Source organism: Hypanus sabinus, chromosome 5 (assembly GCF_030144855.1).
Source record: "Hypanus sabinus isolate sHypSab1 chromosome 5, sHypSab1.hap1, whole genome shotgun sequence".
Taxonomy (NCBI): Eukaryota; Metazoa; Chordata; class Chondrichthyes; order Myliobatiformes; family Dasyatidae; genus Hypanus; species Hypanus sabinus.
The window spans coordinates 156,002,025-156,015,549 of record NC_082710.1 but is presented as its reverse complement, the minus strand read 5'-3'; the positions used below and the strand labels follow the sequence as shown (position 1 = coordinate 156,015,549).

Sequence of the window (13,525 nt, the reverse complement as noted above, 5' to 3'; positions counted from 1 at the left end):
GCACAAGCTAAATGTTACAAGCTGAAATCTACACGGAATGGAGTGTATCCATGGAGGGGTTGATGCTTTCTCCCATTGTATCCCTAGTGTCAATGTCAATGACCTTAATCGTTCTGCACATTTTTATGTTTGACTCGGGAACTATGAGCCCCTATCTCTCACATATTACAACTTAGTATGCATATATTGATAAGTTGTTTATTATTTTCTCACGTGTTTCAGTGAGAATTTTAATGTAATACAGGGACAATTTTAACTTGCATTCTCTTCACACAGATCAATTCATTACAACAGTGCATTAAGGTAGTACAAGGTAAAACAATTAAAGAATGCAGAATAACGTAGTACAGAGAGTGTTGTGCAGACAAACAAGAAAGTGCAAGGCCATAACAAGTTGTGAGGTTAAGAGTCTACTTTATCCTACTCAGGATTATTCAATGGTCTTATAACAGCAGGATCAGAACCTGGCTCTACATGCTTCAGGCTTTTATATCATTTGCCCTTTGAGAAGGCACAGAAGAGAGAATCATAAACACAACAAATTCTGCAGATGCTGGAAATTGAAAGCAACACACACAAAATGCTGCAGGAACTCAGCAGCGTCTCAGCCAGAAACGTTGACTGTTCATTCATTTCCATAGACGCTGCCTGAACTGCTGAGCATTTTGCATGTATTGGGGAAGAGAGAATGTCCAGGCTGGTGGGCTCTTTGATTGTGCTGTCGGCTTTATTGAGACCACATTAAATGAAGACAGAGGCCATGGTGCAAGGTTGGTTTCCAAGCTGTGACTATATATTTTTTTCAGTTTCTTGTGGTCATAGGTACAGTAAATATATTTGACAATAGCATTAAAATTACAATGCTTCAAAAGCTGCCATGCACTATTTAGGATCCTCACTATATAGTATATGCTCTGTTCTTATTACTACCATTGGGAAGGAGTTACAGGAACATTATAAAAACAGATTCATTCACTGTGCCTTCAGATTTCTGTACAGTCAATCTACGTTTCTGTGCTATTCCTCTATTGCACTACCATATTTATTTATTTATTCATTCTTGTAATATAGTAAGTATGTTTTCACTGTACTGCTGTCACAAAACAACAATTTCATAATATATGCCAGTGATAATCAATCTAACTCCAATTCTAATTATTAAAATCATATACAGCAAGTTTCATTTATTGTAAGTGAAGGTCACAATGAATACAGGTTTCATTGGTGAATGTGTATGAAAGAGAAAGCATTGATGACAACTGGATCTTAGCCCATGCCTAAGCTCTTCCAATCTGGTCATTCAAATCCTCTTCGTAATACCAATACAAAGGTATTCCATTACAAATGACTCTTTAGGCAGCAAGACAATATTTAAGCATACAGTATCATTCATAAATACTTATAAAATATTCTGTTCTCATCTCCAATAGACTAAGATCACTGGGCAGAGAAAGAAATGTTCAGTAGACTACCAATATGCACCTGAATATTAGGAGGCCTGAACAGATTAGATATGGTGAAGTTATTTCCCATGGCAGGGGAGTCTAGGACAAGAGTGCACGACTTCAGGATTGAAGGAAGCCCATTTAAAATAGAGGTGCGGAGAAATTACTTTAATAAGAAGGTGGTAATTCTGTGGAATTTGTTGCCATGAGTGGCTGTGGAGGCCAAGTCATCAGGTATATTTAAGGCAGAGATAAATAGGTTCTTGATTAGCCATGACATCAAAGGTTATGGGGAGAAGGCAGGGGAGTGGGGATGACTGGAAGAATTTGATCAGCCCATGATAGAATGACGGAGTAGACTCGATGGGATGAATGGCCTATTTCTGCTCCTGTATCTAATGGTCTTATGCTTGCAGTGCCGATCATCTAAGCGAAAAAGTTATTTACGTGTGCTCCGCACAGTGGCATACTCGGCTGTTTCTTTGTGAAAACGGATGTTCATTTTTTCCTTGGTACATTCAGGCCACTGAAGTTCAGCATATGGTGTGCCAGCTTGTTCCTGTGTTTTCTATAAAAAAAAGACAAACAATTTACTGAAGCATACAATGCCATCAGCTCTTCACTGAATTATTTTTGAAGGACATCGGTAAACCACCTGGTTTTCTACAACAATAAACAAGCTGCTCAGGGAACTCAGAGACATTTGTAGAGGGAATTAAACTGCTGACAGTTCATCTGGTCTGAGATTATAACAGCAGTTCATCTCTGTCTTGTTTCATAGTTACCATTCATGATTGGCAATTGGTCAAATAATTCACCTGCATTAGAATGTCCTGATAGGGTGAGCACACTTACAGCAAGCAAATATTATAAATCTTCTGCGTTCTCATCGATATTTGCATTCCAGTATGCTTATTTTAGAGACAATAGTTGCATCCTAAGATAACAGGACGAGTTCATGAGATCTAATAAGCTAATGTCCACTAAATTCAGCACAATATTTTGATTTCAGGTATAAGAGGCCATCATTGCTCTTGGGTAATGTATTAATGTGTTAATTCAAAATGTTACTAATTCTCTAACCTTTCCTATCAATGTATTTACTTGTTGTCCTATACTCATATACATCAGAATCCTCTGCTTCTACAAAGCCTTTGTGAGAGCAAGAGCATTTTGTGGGACTGCAACAATGTCCTTCAAGTAAATATACCTCAACACATTTCACAGTCCTTTTCTATCAATAATTTCTAAGAAACATACAGATATATGAATTACGTGCAGTAGAAGGCCACACAGACTGTCAAGCCTCTTCAACGTTGTATAAAATTGTTGCTGATATGAGCACAACATTAGCTCTGTATTGAATGGTAACCTTACATGCACTTGCCATCATACCTAACTTGCCATCTAACCTACCTCAAAGGTTCTCAAAGATGCTGCATTCACCACTCTTTTAAGAAGAGTTCATAATCCTAGGGGAGAAAGAGATTTCCTCAACTCTGGTTTATTTTTAAACTGGGAACCTTACTTCTAGATTACAAATCTGAAAATGTCCTCTTTACATTCATCCTTCCTCGATCCCTTAAAATCTCAATGTTATCATCATCATCCCAATTAACTTCTGCAGGTACAAGCCTTACCTGTCCAATCTTTCCTCACAAGATATACTGCCTTTTCTAACTCCTGAACCCTGTCTCTGTACTGCTTCCAGCACATTAATATCCATCCTTAAATAAGGATTGGAATGCCTGCCCACCATTTATAGTAAATATAGAATATGCTGCTTCAAGGAGGCAACATCTATCATCAAAGCACCCCAACATCCAAGCTATGCCATTTTCTCGTAGCAACCATCAGGAAGATTGGGCTAAACCCTGAAGTCCCTTACCACCAGGTACAAATACAGCTACTTCCCTTCAACAATTTTGTTCTTTAACCAACTGACAAAAACCTATCATTCCAATTTGTTAACACTTTGACCATTTTGATCACTTTGCACGAAAATGAACTTCCCAAAACTACTTATATGATGCTATGTGCCTATGATGATTTTGTTAGTAAGTTTTTCTTTGCACCTGTGCACACACATCCTAGTGCATATGATAATAAACAACTTTGATCTTGAGTTGAATTCCATCATTTCCCAATTCTATTGGCTTGAAAGAGGTGCATCTCCAACAGGTCTTCATCCTGAAAAAAAAATCCTGAAGAATGCTGATAAACAGATGGTCAGTCAGCAATTGTGGATTAAATTGGATAGTCAACATTTCAGGTCAAGCACTTCATTTGCCATGTTGCAGGGTATTTGCTAATTCTAGATCATCTTCTCATTTTGACAGGCATCTCAGCACCTGTCCCTGTTTAGGGTATTAGAATGGCCAGTGCATCACTCTGTGCCATTGTTAGATCTCTGAGAAGACAACCACTCCATTGTAAAAAGCATAATATTTTTGTAAAAACCAAATCTTCTTGCTAACGCTGTCTCAAAGAAAAAAACATTGATCCTTGATCACTCTGCAGTGATGGTATCAGAGGAGAGCATGTTGGCTAGACTCCATGAAACATGCTGGGAAACTGCTTATGGACTCACAGCATAGCATTTCATTGCCATTACACACTGCAGCTCAATACCCACTCAACATAAGCAGTTTTCCAGCATATTTCATGGAGTCTAGCCCCAGGAGCAACCGATAAGAATCACTGGTATACTTCTGCAGCTCACAAATTGCATCCAACTCTGAAACAGTGACACATGCACAAACTTTGCAACATTTTCCTGACTTTTTGCAGTTCAGTAAAGATATTCCTTTAATTTGTTAATTCTTGTGATACGGGTTTTATGATAAGGCTAGTATTTTTGTCTTTGCTAATTGCCCTTCCAAAGGTAGCAGAAAACCAAACTCTTGAACCTCTGCAGTGCTTCTAATACAGATTCCGTCTGGTGTGAAAAGTGCTGCATTCAGCATCTGTAACTTGAGGTTGAGCCTGCAAGGTGGCGGTGTTCCCCTTTTAATATTCTTTCTGTCTGGTAATCAAGACCAGGCTTGGAGAGTGCTGTCAATATAATCAAAGCACATCATTGCTGTATGTTTTGTAGTCAGTGTCTGCCAAAGATGCAGGGGAGGATGCATTGTGATACTGATTCAGCAAAGGGATGTGAACAGATTGAGTGAGAAGAACAAAGACTACCAAATGGAGTTTATAGTGAGGAAGTAAAAAAAACGTACTTAGTTAAGATATGTCAAAAATGACAGATTGTTATTTATAGTAAATGGAGTGAAATGGAAGAAGTTCAGTGGGAACTAGGTGTACTGATGCATGAATCAGAAAATGACAGATGGAATGTCCAACAGGTAGCCCAGAAGGCAAATGATGTTTTGATCTTCAAGGCAAAGGGATTAGGAGTTTAAATAAAAGAGTAAATTTGTTTCACTTGTACAGTATGTTGGTTAGACTACAATGGATTGCTGAATATAGTTTTGGTCCATAAGACATGGGAGAAGAATTAGGTTATTCAACCAGTCGAACTTGCTCCACCATTTGATTGTGGCTGATTCACTTTTCCCTCTCAACCCTATTCTCCTGCCTTCTCCTAGTAAACTTTGTTTGATGCCCTCACTAATTAAGTACCTATCAACCACCACTAGCTTGGCCTCCACAGCCATCTGTGGCACTGAATTCCACAGATTCACTCTGACTAAAGAAATTTCTCCTTACCTCTTTTCTAAAGAGACATGCTTCTTTTCTGAGTCTGTGTCCTCTGCTCCGAGACTCTACCACTATTTGAATCATCCTTTGCACATCCTCTCTGATCAGGACTTTCAATATTTGGCAGGTTTCAAGGAGAACCAATCATTCTTTTAAATTCCAGCAAGCATAGGCCCAGAATCATCAAACACTCTTTGTACATTAACCCCTTCATTCCTGGGATCATTCTCATAAACCTCTTCTTTACCTTCTCCAATGCAAACAAGTTCCCTTTTCTTAGCTGTGTTGCCCAGAATTGCTCAATATAGTCCAACTGCAGTGACCAAGGACTTCTAAACCTGAAGAATTACATGCTTCCTTATATATTCTGGTTCTCTTGAAATTAATGCTCACATTGCAACATTGCAATTTCCTTCCTTACTACCAACTCAGCCTGTAAATTAACCTGTAAGGAATTCTGCAGTCGGAATCCCAAGTCTGCTTGCACATCCAATTTCTGAATTTGATCCCCATTTAGAAAATAGACAATGCCTTTATTCTTTCTACCAAAGTGCATGACAATCATAGCCTTTATTCCAAATGGCATTTTTGTTGCCCATTCTCCTAATTAAACCACAAGACTATAAGACATAAGAGCAAAATTAGGCCATTTGGCCCATCGATTCTACTCCTTCATTCAATCATTGCTGATCAGATCTTCCCCTCCTCAGCCCCACTCCACAGCCTTCTTCCCATAACCTTTAATGCCATGACCAATCAAGAACCTATCAAACTCTGCCTTAAATACAACCAATCATTTGGCCTCCCCAGCTAGACTTGGTAACAAAATTCCAGAAATTCACCACCATCAGGCTAAAGAAATTTCCCTACACTTCTGATATAAATGGACACCCATCTACCCTGATGATATGCCGTCTTGTATTACATTCCCACCCCCAGGGGAAAATCCTTTCCACATCCACTCTGTCTATGTCATTCAACATTTGAAAGGTTTCAATGAGTCCCTCCCTCCATCTTTCGAAACTCCAGTGAGTACAGGCCCAGAGCCATCAAATGTTCCTCATATGATAATCCATTCGTTCACAGAATTATCCCTGTGAACCTTCTCTGAACTCTCCAAATCCAGCACATATTCTCTTAGATAAGGAGCCCAAAACTGTTCACAATACTCAAGGTGAGGCCTCACCAGTTCCTTATAAAGCCTCAGCATCACATCCCTGCTCTTAAATGTTAGATCTCTTGAAATGAATATTAACACTGCATTTGTCTTCTGCACCACTGACTCAACCTGCAAGTTAACCTTTAGGACATTCTAGACAAGGATGCTGAATTCCCTTTGCATCTCACATTTTGGATTTTCTCCCATTTAGAAAATAGTCTGCACATCCATTTCTTCCACCAAAGTGGATGACCATGCATTTTCCAACATTGTTTCATCTGCCACTTTCTTGCCCATTCTACAAATCTGTCTAAGTCATTCTGCAGCCTACTTGTTTCCTCAACATTACCTGCCCCTCCACCAATCTTTGTTCATCTGCAAGCTTGGCAATGAAGCCATTTATCTCATCATCTAAATGATTGATTGCAACATAAAATGTAGTGGTCCTAACACAGAACCCTGGAGAACATCACAGGTCACTAGCAGTTAAATGGAGAAAAGATCATTTTACTCCCACTTCCAGTCTCCCTCCTTTTTAAAGAGTGAAGTTGTAGTCCTCCAGACCCATGCTAGAGTCCAGTAATTCTTCAAAAAACATTACTAATGCCTCAAAAACCTCTACCGCTACCTCTTTCAGAACCTGAGTGTGCAGTTCACCTGGTCTGGATGACTTTAGCAACGTTAGCTCTTCCATCTTTTATAGCACCATTATTGTTGCAATTGTAAATGCATGCACATTTTTTCCATCACACCCTTCAACATTGACGACACCGCAAATGTCTTCCACAGTGAATACCAATGCAAAATACTTATTTTGTTCATCTGCCATCTCCTTGGCACCCGCTATTATTTCTCTAGCCTCATTTTGTAGCAATCCTATATACTATATATCCTCATTTCTCTTATTTTTTATATGGAACATAGAATAGTACAGCACATTACAGGCCCTTCAGCCCACAATGTTGAGCCAACCCTCAAACCCTGCCTCCCATGTAACCTTATAACCTTCCATATATGCTGCATATATATGGGAGGTTAGTATATAAGCTCCCATTGCATACTTGTAAATGGTTTTTCTATTTACCTTGATGTTGTTTGCTAGCTTGCTTTCATATTTCATCTTTTCCCTCCTTATGATTATTTTAGTTTCGTTCTGAAAGTTTTTAAAAGCTTCCCAATCCTCTGTCTTCCCACTAATTTTTGTTTATGCTCTATGCCTTCTCTTTTACTTTTACATAGGCTTTCACTTCCCTTGTCAGCCACGGTAGTACGATATTACCATTTGAGTATTTATTTGTTTTTAGAATACATCTATCCTAAACCTTCCTCATTTTTCCCAGAAGCTCAAGCCATTGCTACTCCGCTGTCATCCCTGCCAGCATCTCCTTACAATTTACTTTGGCCAACTCCTTTCTCATACCACTGTAATTTCCTTTACTCCACTGCTATGTCAGAAGTTACTTTCTCCCTGTCAAATTTCAGGCTGAATACAATCATATTGTAATCCCTGCCACCTGATGCTCCTTTACATTAAGTTGCCTAATCACCCCTGGTTCATTACAAATCACCCAATCCAACATAACTGATCCCCTGCTGGGCTCAATGATAAGCTGCTCTAAAAAGCCTCCTCATTGGCTTTAAACAAATTAACTCTTGAGATCCATTACCAACCTAATATTCCGAATCTGCCTGCATGTTAAATTCACCTTTACTGTCATAACATTTCTCTTTTTACATGCCTTTTCTATTTCCATTCTTTTCAGTTGACTCCATCCCAGACTCTGTTTGGAGGCCTGTATATAATGCATTCAGGGTCAGGGCATACTTGCGGTTTCTTAACTCAACCCACAAGGATTCAACATCTTCCAATCCTATGTCATATCTTTCTATTGTTTTGATGCTATTCCTTAGCAGCAGAGCCACAGCAACCCTCTATCTACCTTCCTATCCTTCTGATGCAATCTATAACTTTGGACATTCATCTCAAAACTACATCCGTCCTTCAGCCATGATTCAATGATAGCCAAAACATTATACCCTACCATCTGTAAAGGTGAAACAGATCATCCATCTTATTTATAATACTCCAAGCACTGAGATATAACACTTTGAGTACTGTACTTGCTACCCTTTTTGATTCAGCATCCCTACTGCACTGATACTCACTCTGCTGGCTGTAATGTGCCATCATATGCCTGCCCTTCCTAACTGTCAAGCTGCAAGCTATCACTCCTATCCAGAGTCCCTTCACTCTGTTTCCAATTCCCATGCCAAATTAGTTTAAATCCTCCCCAACAGCCCCATCCCATCCCCCTGCACCAGCTTCTCAGCCACGCATTTATCTGCCAAATCATCCTGTTTCTACCCTTACAGGTAGAAATTCAGAATTTACTTAACTGAAAATACTACTTCTCAGCTTTCTACTGTGCTCTCTTCAGGACCTCTTTGCTTTTCCTTCCTATGTTATTGGTACCAATATGTACCAAGACATTTGGCTACTCCCCCTCCAAAGCACTGTGGATGTGATCCAAGACGTCCCTGACACTGGCACCTGGGAGGCAGTATACCATCCGGGTGTCTCGTTTACGTCCACAGAATCTATCTGTTCCTCTGCCAAATGAGTCCCCCATCACTACCGCTCCCCTCTTCTCATTCTTTCCCTTATGCACCACGAACCGATGCTCAGTGCCGGTAACCTGGTCTCCATTGCACTCCCCTGGGAAATCATCCCCACAACAGCATCCAAAATGGTATATCCATTATTAAGGGAAATGGCCACATGGGTGCTCTGTGCTAACTGCCTATTCACCATCCCATTCCTTCCCCTGACAGTCATCCAGCTACCCACCTCCTGTAACTTAGGGGTGACTATTTCTCTGTAACTCTGATTGATTATCCTCTTACTCTCCCACACAAGCCAAAGATCATCCAGTTGCTGCTTCAGATTCCTAACATGGTCTTCTAGAATACATTTCACACAGATGTAGTTGCCTGGGAGACTCTGGGTCTCCAAGAACTCCAACATCCAGCGTAAAGAACACACAATGGCCATTTAAACTACATACACTAAGTACCCCTAACACAGTAAGAAAAAAGGGAAAGTTAACAGAACCTTGCCCAGAGCTGAAGCCTCATTTGAGATAATCTATCCAAGTCCTTCTGCAGACTCCCTGCCCTCCACTTTGTATCATCTGTAACCTCGGCCATGAAGGTCATCCACGTCATTAACATATAACGTGAAATGGAGAGGTATAGATAAAGTAAAAGAGTGTGGTTAAAAATAAAATAGAAGCAAATGTTAAAAAAGGGAAGAGTAATGATGGAGTGCAAAAAGTCAAGTGTGTAAGAGACAAGATTTCTAGATTTTAAAGGCACAATGAATGTAAGGGCACTTAATCTGAATGCTAGTAGCATTCACGACGAAGGCAATGAACCTGTGCCACAAATCAGTATGAAGGGGTATGATTTCATCGTCATTACAGAAACATGGATGCAGGGTGAAGAGAATTGGGAATTAAATATCCAAGGATATCAGATAATTTGGAATGATAGACAGGAATGTAACAGAGGTGGGGTAGCACTCTTAATTAAGGATGACATCAGAGTAACAGTGACAGACAATATAAGATCAAAGGAGCAGCATCTGGGTAGAGATTAGGAATAGCAAAGCAAAAGAAAATCACTGGAGGGAGCTGCCTATAGGCCATTGAATAACAACATTACAGTGGTACAGGCAATGAACCAATAAATAACTGAAGCATGTAAGAATGGAACGGCAGTTACTGTGGGGGACTTTATCTTGCACACAGATTGGGTGAATCAAGCTGGTCAAGGCAGTCTTGAGGAAGACTTCATAGAATTCATACCTGATCGCTCTCTTGAATGGCATGTCACTGACACAACAAGGAAACATATCACCTTGGATCTAGTCTTGTGCAATGAGACAGGTAAAATTAGCAATCTGGTGTCAGGAACCCTCTTGGAAAGAGTGATCATAATAAGACTGAGTTTCTCTTACCAATGGAGGGTGCAATAGTTTGACATAAAATCAGTATATTATGCCCAAACAAGGGAGACTACAACAGGATGAGGGAGATGTTGGATCGAGAGGACTAGGAACCCAGACTATATGGTGGGATGGTTGAGGAACAGTGGAAAACTTTGAAAGAGATTTTTCATGGTGCTCAGCTAAAGTATATTCCAGTTAAAAGCAAGGACAGTGGGGAGAACCAGCAATGGATAAGAAAGGAAATAAAGGAAGGTGCCAAACTAAAAGCTCTTGTGTACAGAGTCACAAAGATAGTGGGAAACTGGAAGATTGGAAAAACTTTAGAAAGCAACAAATAACCACTAAACGAGCAATAACGATAGGCTAGATAGATTATAAAAATAAACTAGCACAAATTACAAAAACAGATAGTAAAAGTTTTCATAATTATATAAAGTGAAAGAAGGTGGCCAAAGTGAATGTAGGACAAGAAGGTGGAATTGATATTGTGCAATGAGGAAATGCCTGAGGCTTTGAATGACTACTTTGTGTCGGTATTTACAGTGGAGGACTCATCTCATATGCCAAAGATGGATGATATGGATGCGATGGGAGGTGAGGATGTTGATACAACAGCTATCACTAAGAAGGTAGTACTAAGCAAACTTGTAGGTCTAAAGATAGACAGGTCCCCTGATGCTGATGGAATAGATCTCAGGGTACTGAAAGAAATGACAGAGGTTATAGTAGAGGCTTTGGTAATAATTTATCAAACTTCTCTGGGATCTAGGCAGGTCCTGGCAGATTGGAAGAAGTTGAATGTCACACCACTGTTGAAAAAAGGATGGGAAATGCTTGAAGATATCATTAAAAAATAGCAAGTTACCTGGAAAGAAATGGATCTATCATGCAGACACAGCATGGATTTAACAAAGGCAAGTCCCATTTGACAAACTTACTGGAAATCTTTGAGGATATAATGAATGCAGTGGACAGAGGGTACAGATGGACATTATTTTCTTGGATTTCCAGAACGCACTCGATAAGGTGACTTATCCATAAGATAAGGATGCATAGAGTTGGAGGTGACTTATTAATATCGATAGAGGTCCGGTTAACCAATAAAGAGCAGAGAGTTTGGATACATGGGTGTTTCTCTGCTTGGCAATTAGTCCTAAGTGGTGTGCCACTGGGGTCGGTGCTGGGCAGGTCCTGGCAAATTGGAAGAAGGTGAATGTCATGCCACTGTTAAAAAAAAAGGATGTAGGCAAAAGGCAGGTAACTATAGGCTAGTTAGTTTAACATCTATAGTTCAGAAAATGCTTGAAGGTATCATTAAAGAAGAAATAGCAAGGTATCTGAAAGCAGTGGATCCCATCATTTTGTATCTTGTATTTTCCTTGTCGTTTAGAATAAAGGAAGTAGAACATAAACTCAGTGGCCACTTTATTAGACAAATCAGCATACTGGCTCATTATAGCAAATATCTGATCAGATAAACTTGTGGCAGCAACTCATTGCATAGAAACAAGCAAATGTGGTCAAGAGATTCATCTGGTGTTCAGACCAAACATCAGAATGGGGAAGAAATGTAATCAAAGTGACCTCGACCATGAGATCAGTGTTGGTGCCAGATGGGGTGGAGTATCTCAGAAACAGCTAATATCGTGGCATTTATACACATGGCAATCTCTAGAGTTTACAGAGAATGGGGTGAAAACCAAAAACATCCAGTGAGCGGTGCTTCTGTGGGTAAAAACAACTTGTTAATGAGAGCGGTCGGAGGACAATGCCCAGACTGGTTCTATCTGATGGAAAGATGACAGTAACTCAAGTAACCACACATTATAACAGTGGTATGCAGAGCATCTTGAAATGCAAAACATGTAGAACCTTGAAGTGCATGGGCTACAATGGCAGATAACTACAGACATGCACTCAGAGACTAATTTATTAGCTAGAGGAAATACCTAATGAAGTGGAAACTATGTGTGCAACAGTACAGTACAGACCTATCAGCTGATGATGTTGTGCCAACCTATATAAACATACTCCACAAACATTCTAACATTTCACTCATACACAGCTCATTACTCTCCATTTTTCTTACAGCAATGTGCATACCTAAGAGTCTCTTAAATGTCCCTATTTGTATAAGCTCTAGCACCAGCTCCAGAAATGCATCCCAGGTAGCTACCACTCTCTGTGCAAAAGCAACTACCTCAAACTGGATTTATTAAAAATAGGCATTCACATTTTAATATTCGAAGATTGCTAAATATTATTTATTCCCCCTCAGTTAAAGAATCTGAATGTATTGTGTCTCTGGATGCAGAGAAAGCTTTTGACAGGGTGGAATGGCCTTATATGTTTCAGGTTTAGAAGAGGTTTAATTTCGGTCCAGGATTCATTTCCTGGTTCAAACTGATTTATCAAGCCCTGTTGCTGCAGTTATAACTAATAATCAAAAGTCTCCTTATTTTAGATTATATAGAGGAACCCATCACGGTTGTCCTCTCAGTCCTTTATTATTTAATTTGGTTTTAGAACCACTTGCTATTGCTCTTAGGGATTCTAATTCTGTACAGGGTATTAAGAGAGGGGATAAACTGCAGAAGGTTTCATTATATGCAGATGATTTATTAGTTTACATTTCAGACCCTAGGAAATCTATTCATTTTATGTTATCTATATTTATTGAATTTAGTATTTTCCCTGGATATAAACTAAACTTACATAAAAGTGAATTATTTTCTATTAATAATTACTCTGATTATTATGATCAAATACCTTTTTAATATTGCTAAAATTATTTAATTTACCTTGGTATTAAAATTACTAAAAATTTTAAAGACCTATATAAGTATAATTTCTTTCCTCTGATTGAATATACACAAAAACATTTTCCAAATGGTCACCTATGTCGATGTCATTAATTGGTCGAATAAATGCTATAAAAATGGTCATTTTACTGAAATTTTTATATACATTTCAAGCGGTTCCATCCCTTGTTCCAAAAATGTTTTTGATAGAATAGATTCTATGATCCTGTCATACATTTGGAATAATAAATGTTCCAGAGTGAATAAATCTTTATTGCAAAAATCAAAAAAAAATGTTGGAGACTGGTGTTACCAAGCTTTCGATTTTATTATTGGGCAATTAATATTCATTATATCTCATCTTGAATTCATGTTATAGATAATCAGGACTGTCCTTCATGGT

The 13,525-nt window shown here is 39.0% G+C and overlaps 1 long non-coding RNA gene across 1 annotated transcript in view; it reads right to left on the bottom strand.

The window, feature by feature from the left end:
- Positions 1–1,315: 1,315 nt before the first annotated feature.
- LOC132393799 (uncharacterized) overlaps positions 1,316–13,525 on the bottom strand; it is a 42,612-nt gene continuing 30,402 nt past the window's right edge. Inside the window, exon 3 of the long non-coding RNA XR_009512083.1 lies at positions 1,316–2,013. This is a non-coding gene — a long non-coding RNA (uncharacterized LOC132393799). The remainder of the gene's footprint in view (positions 2,014–13,525) is intronic.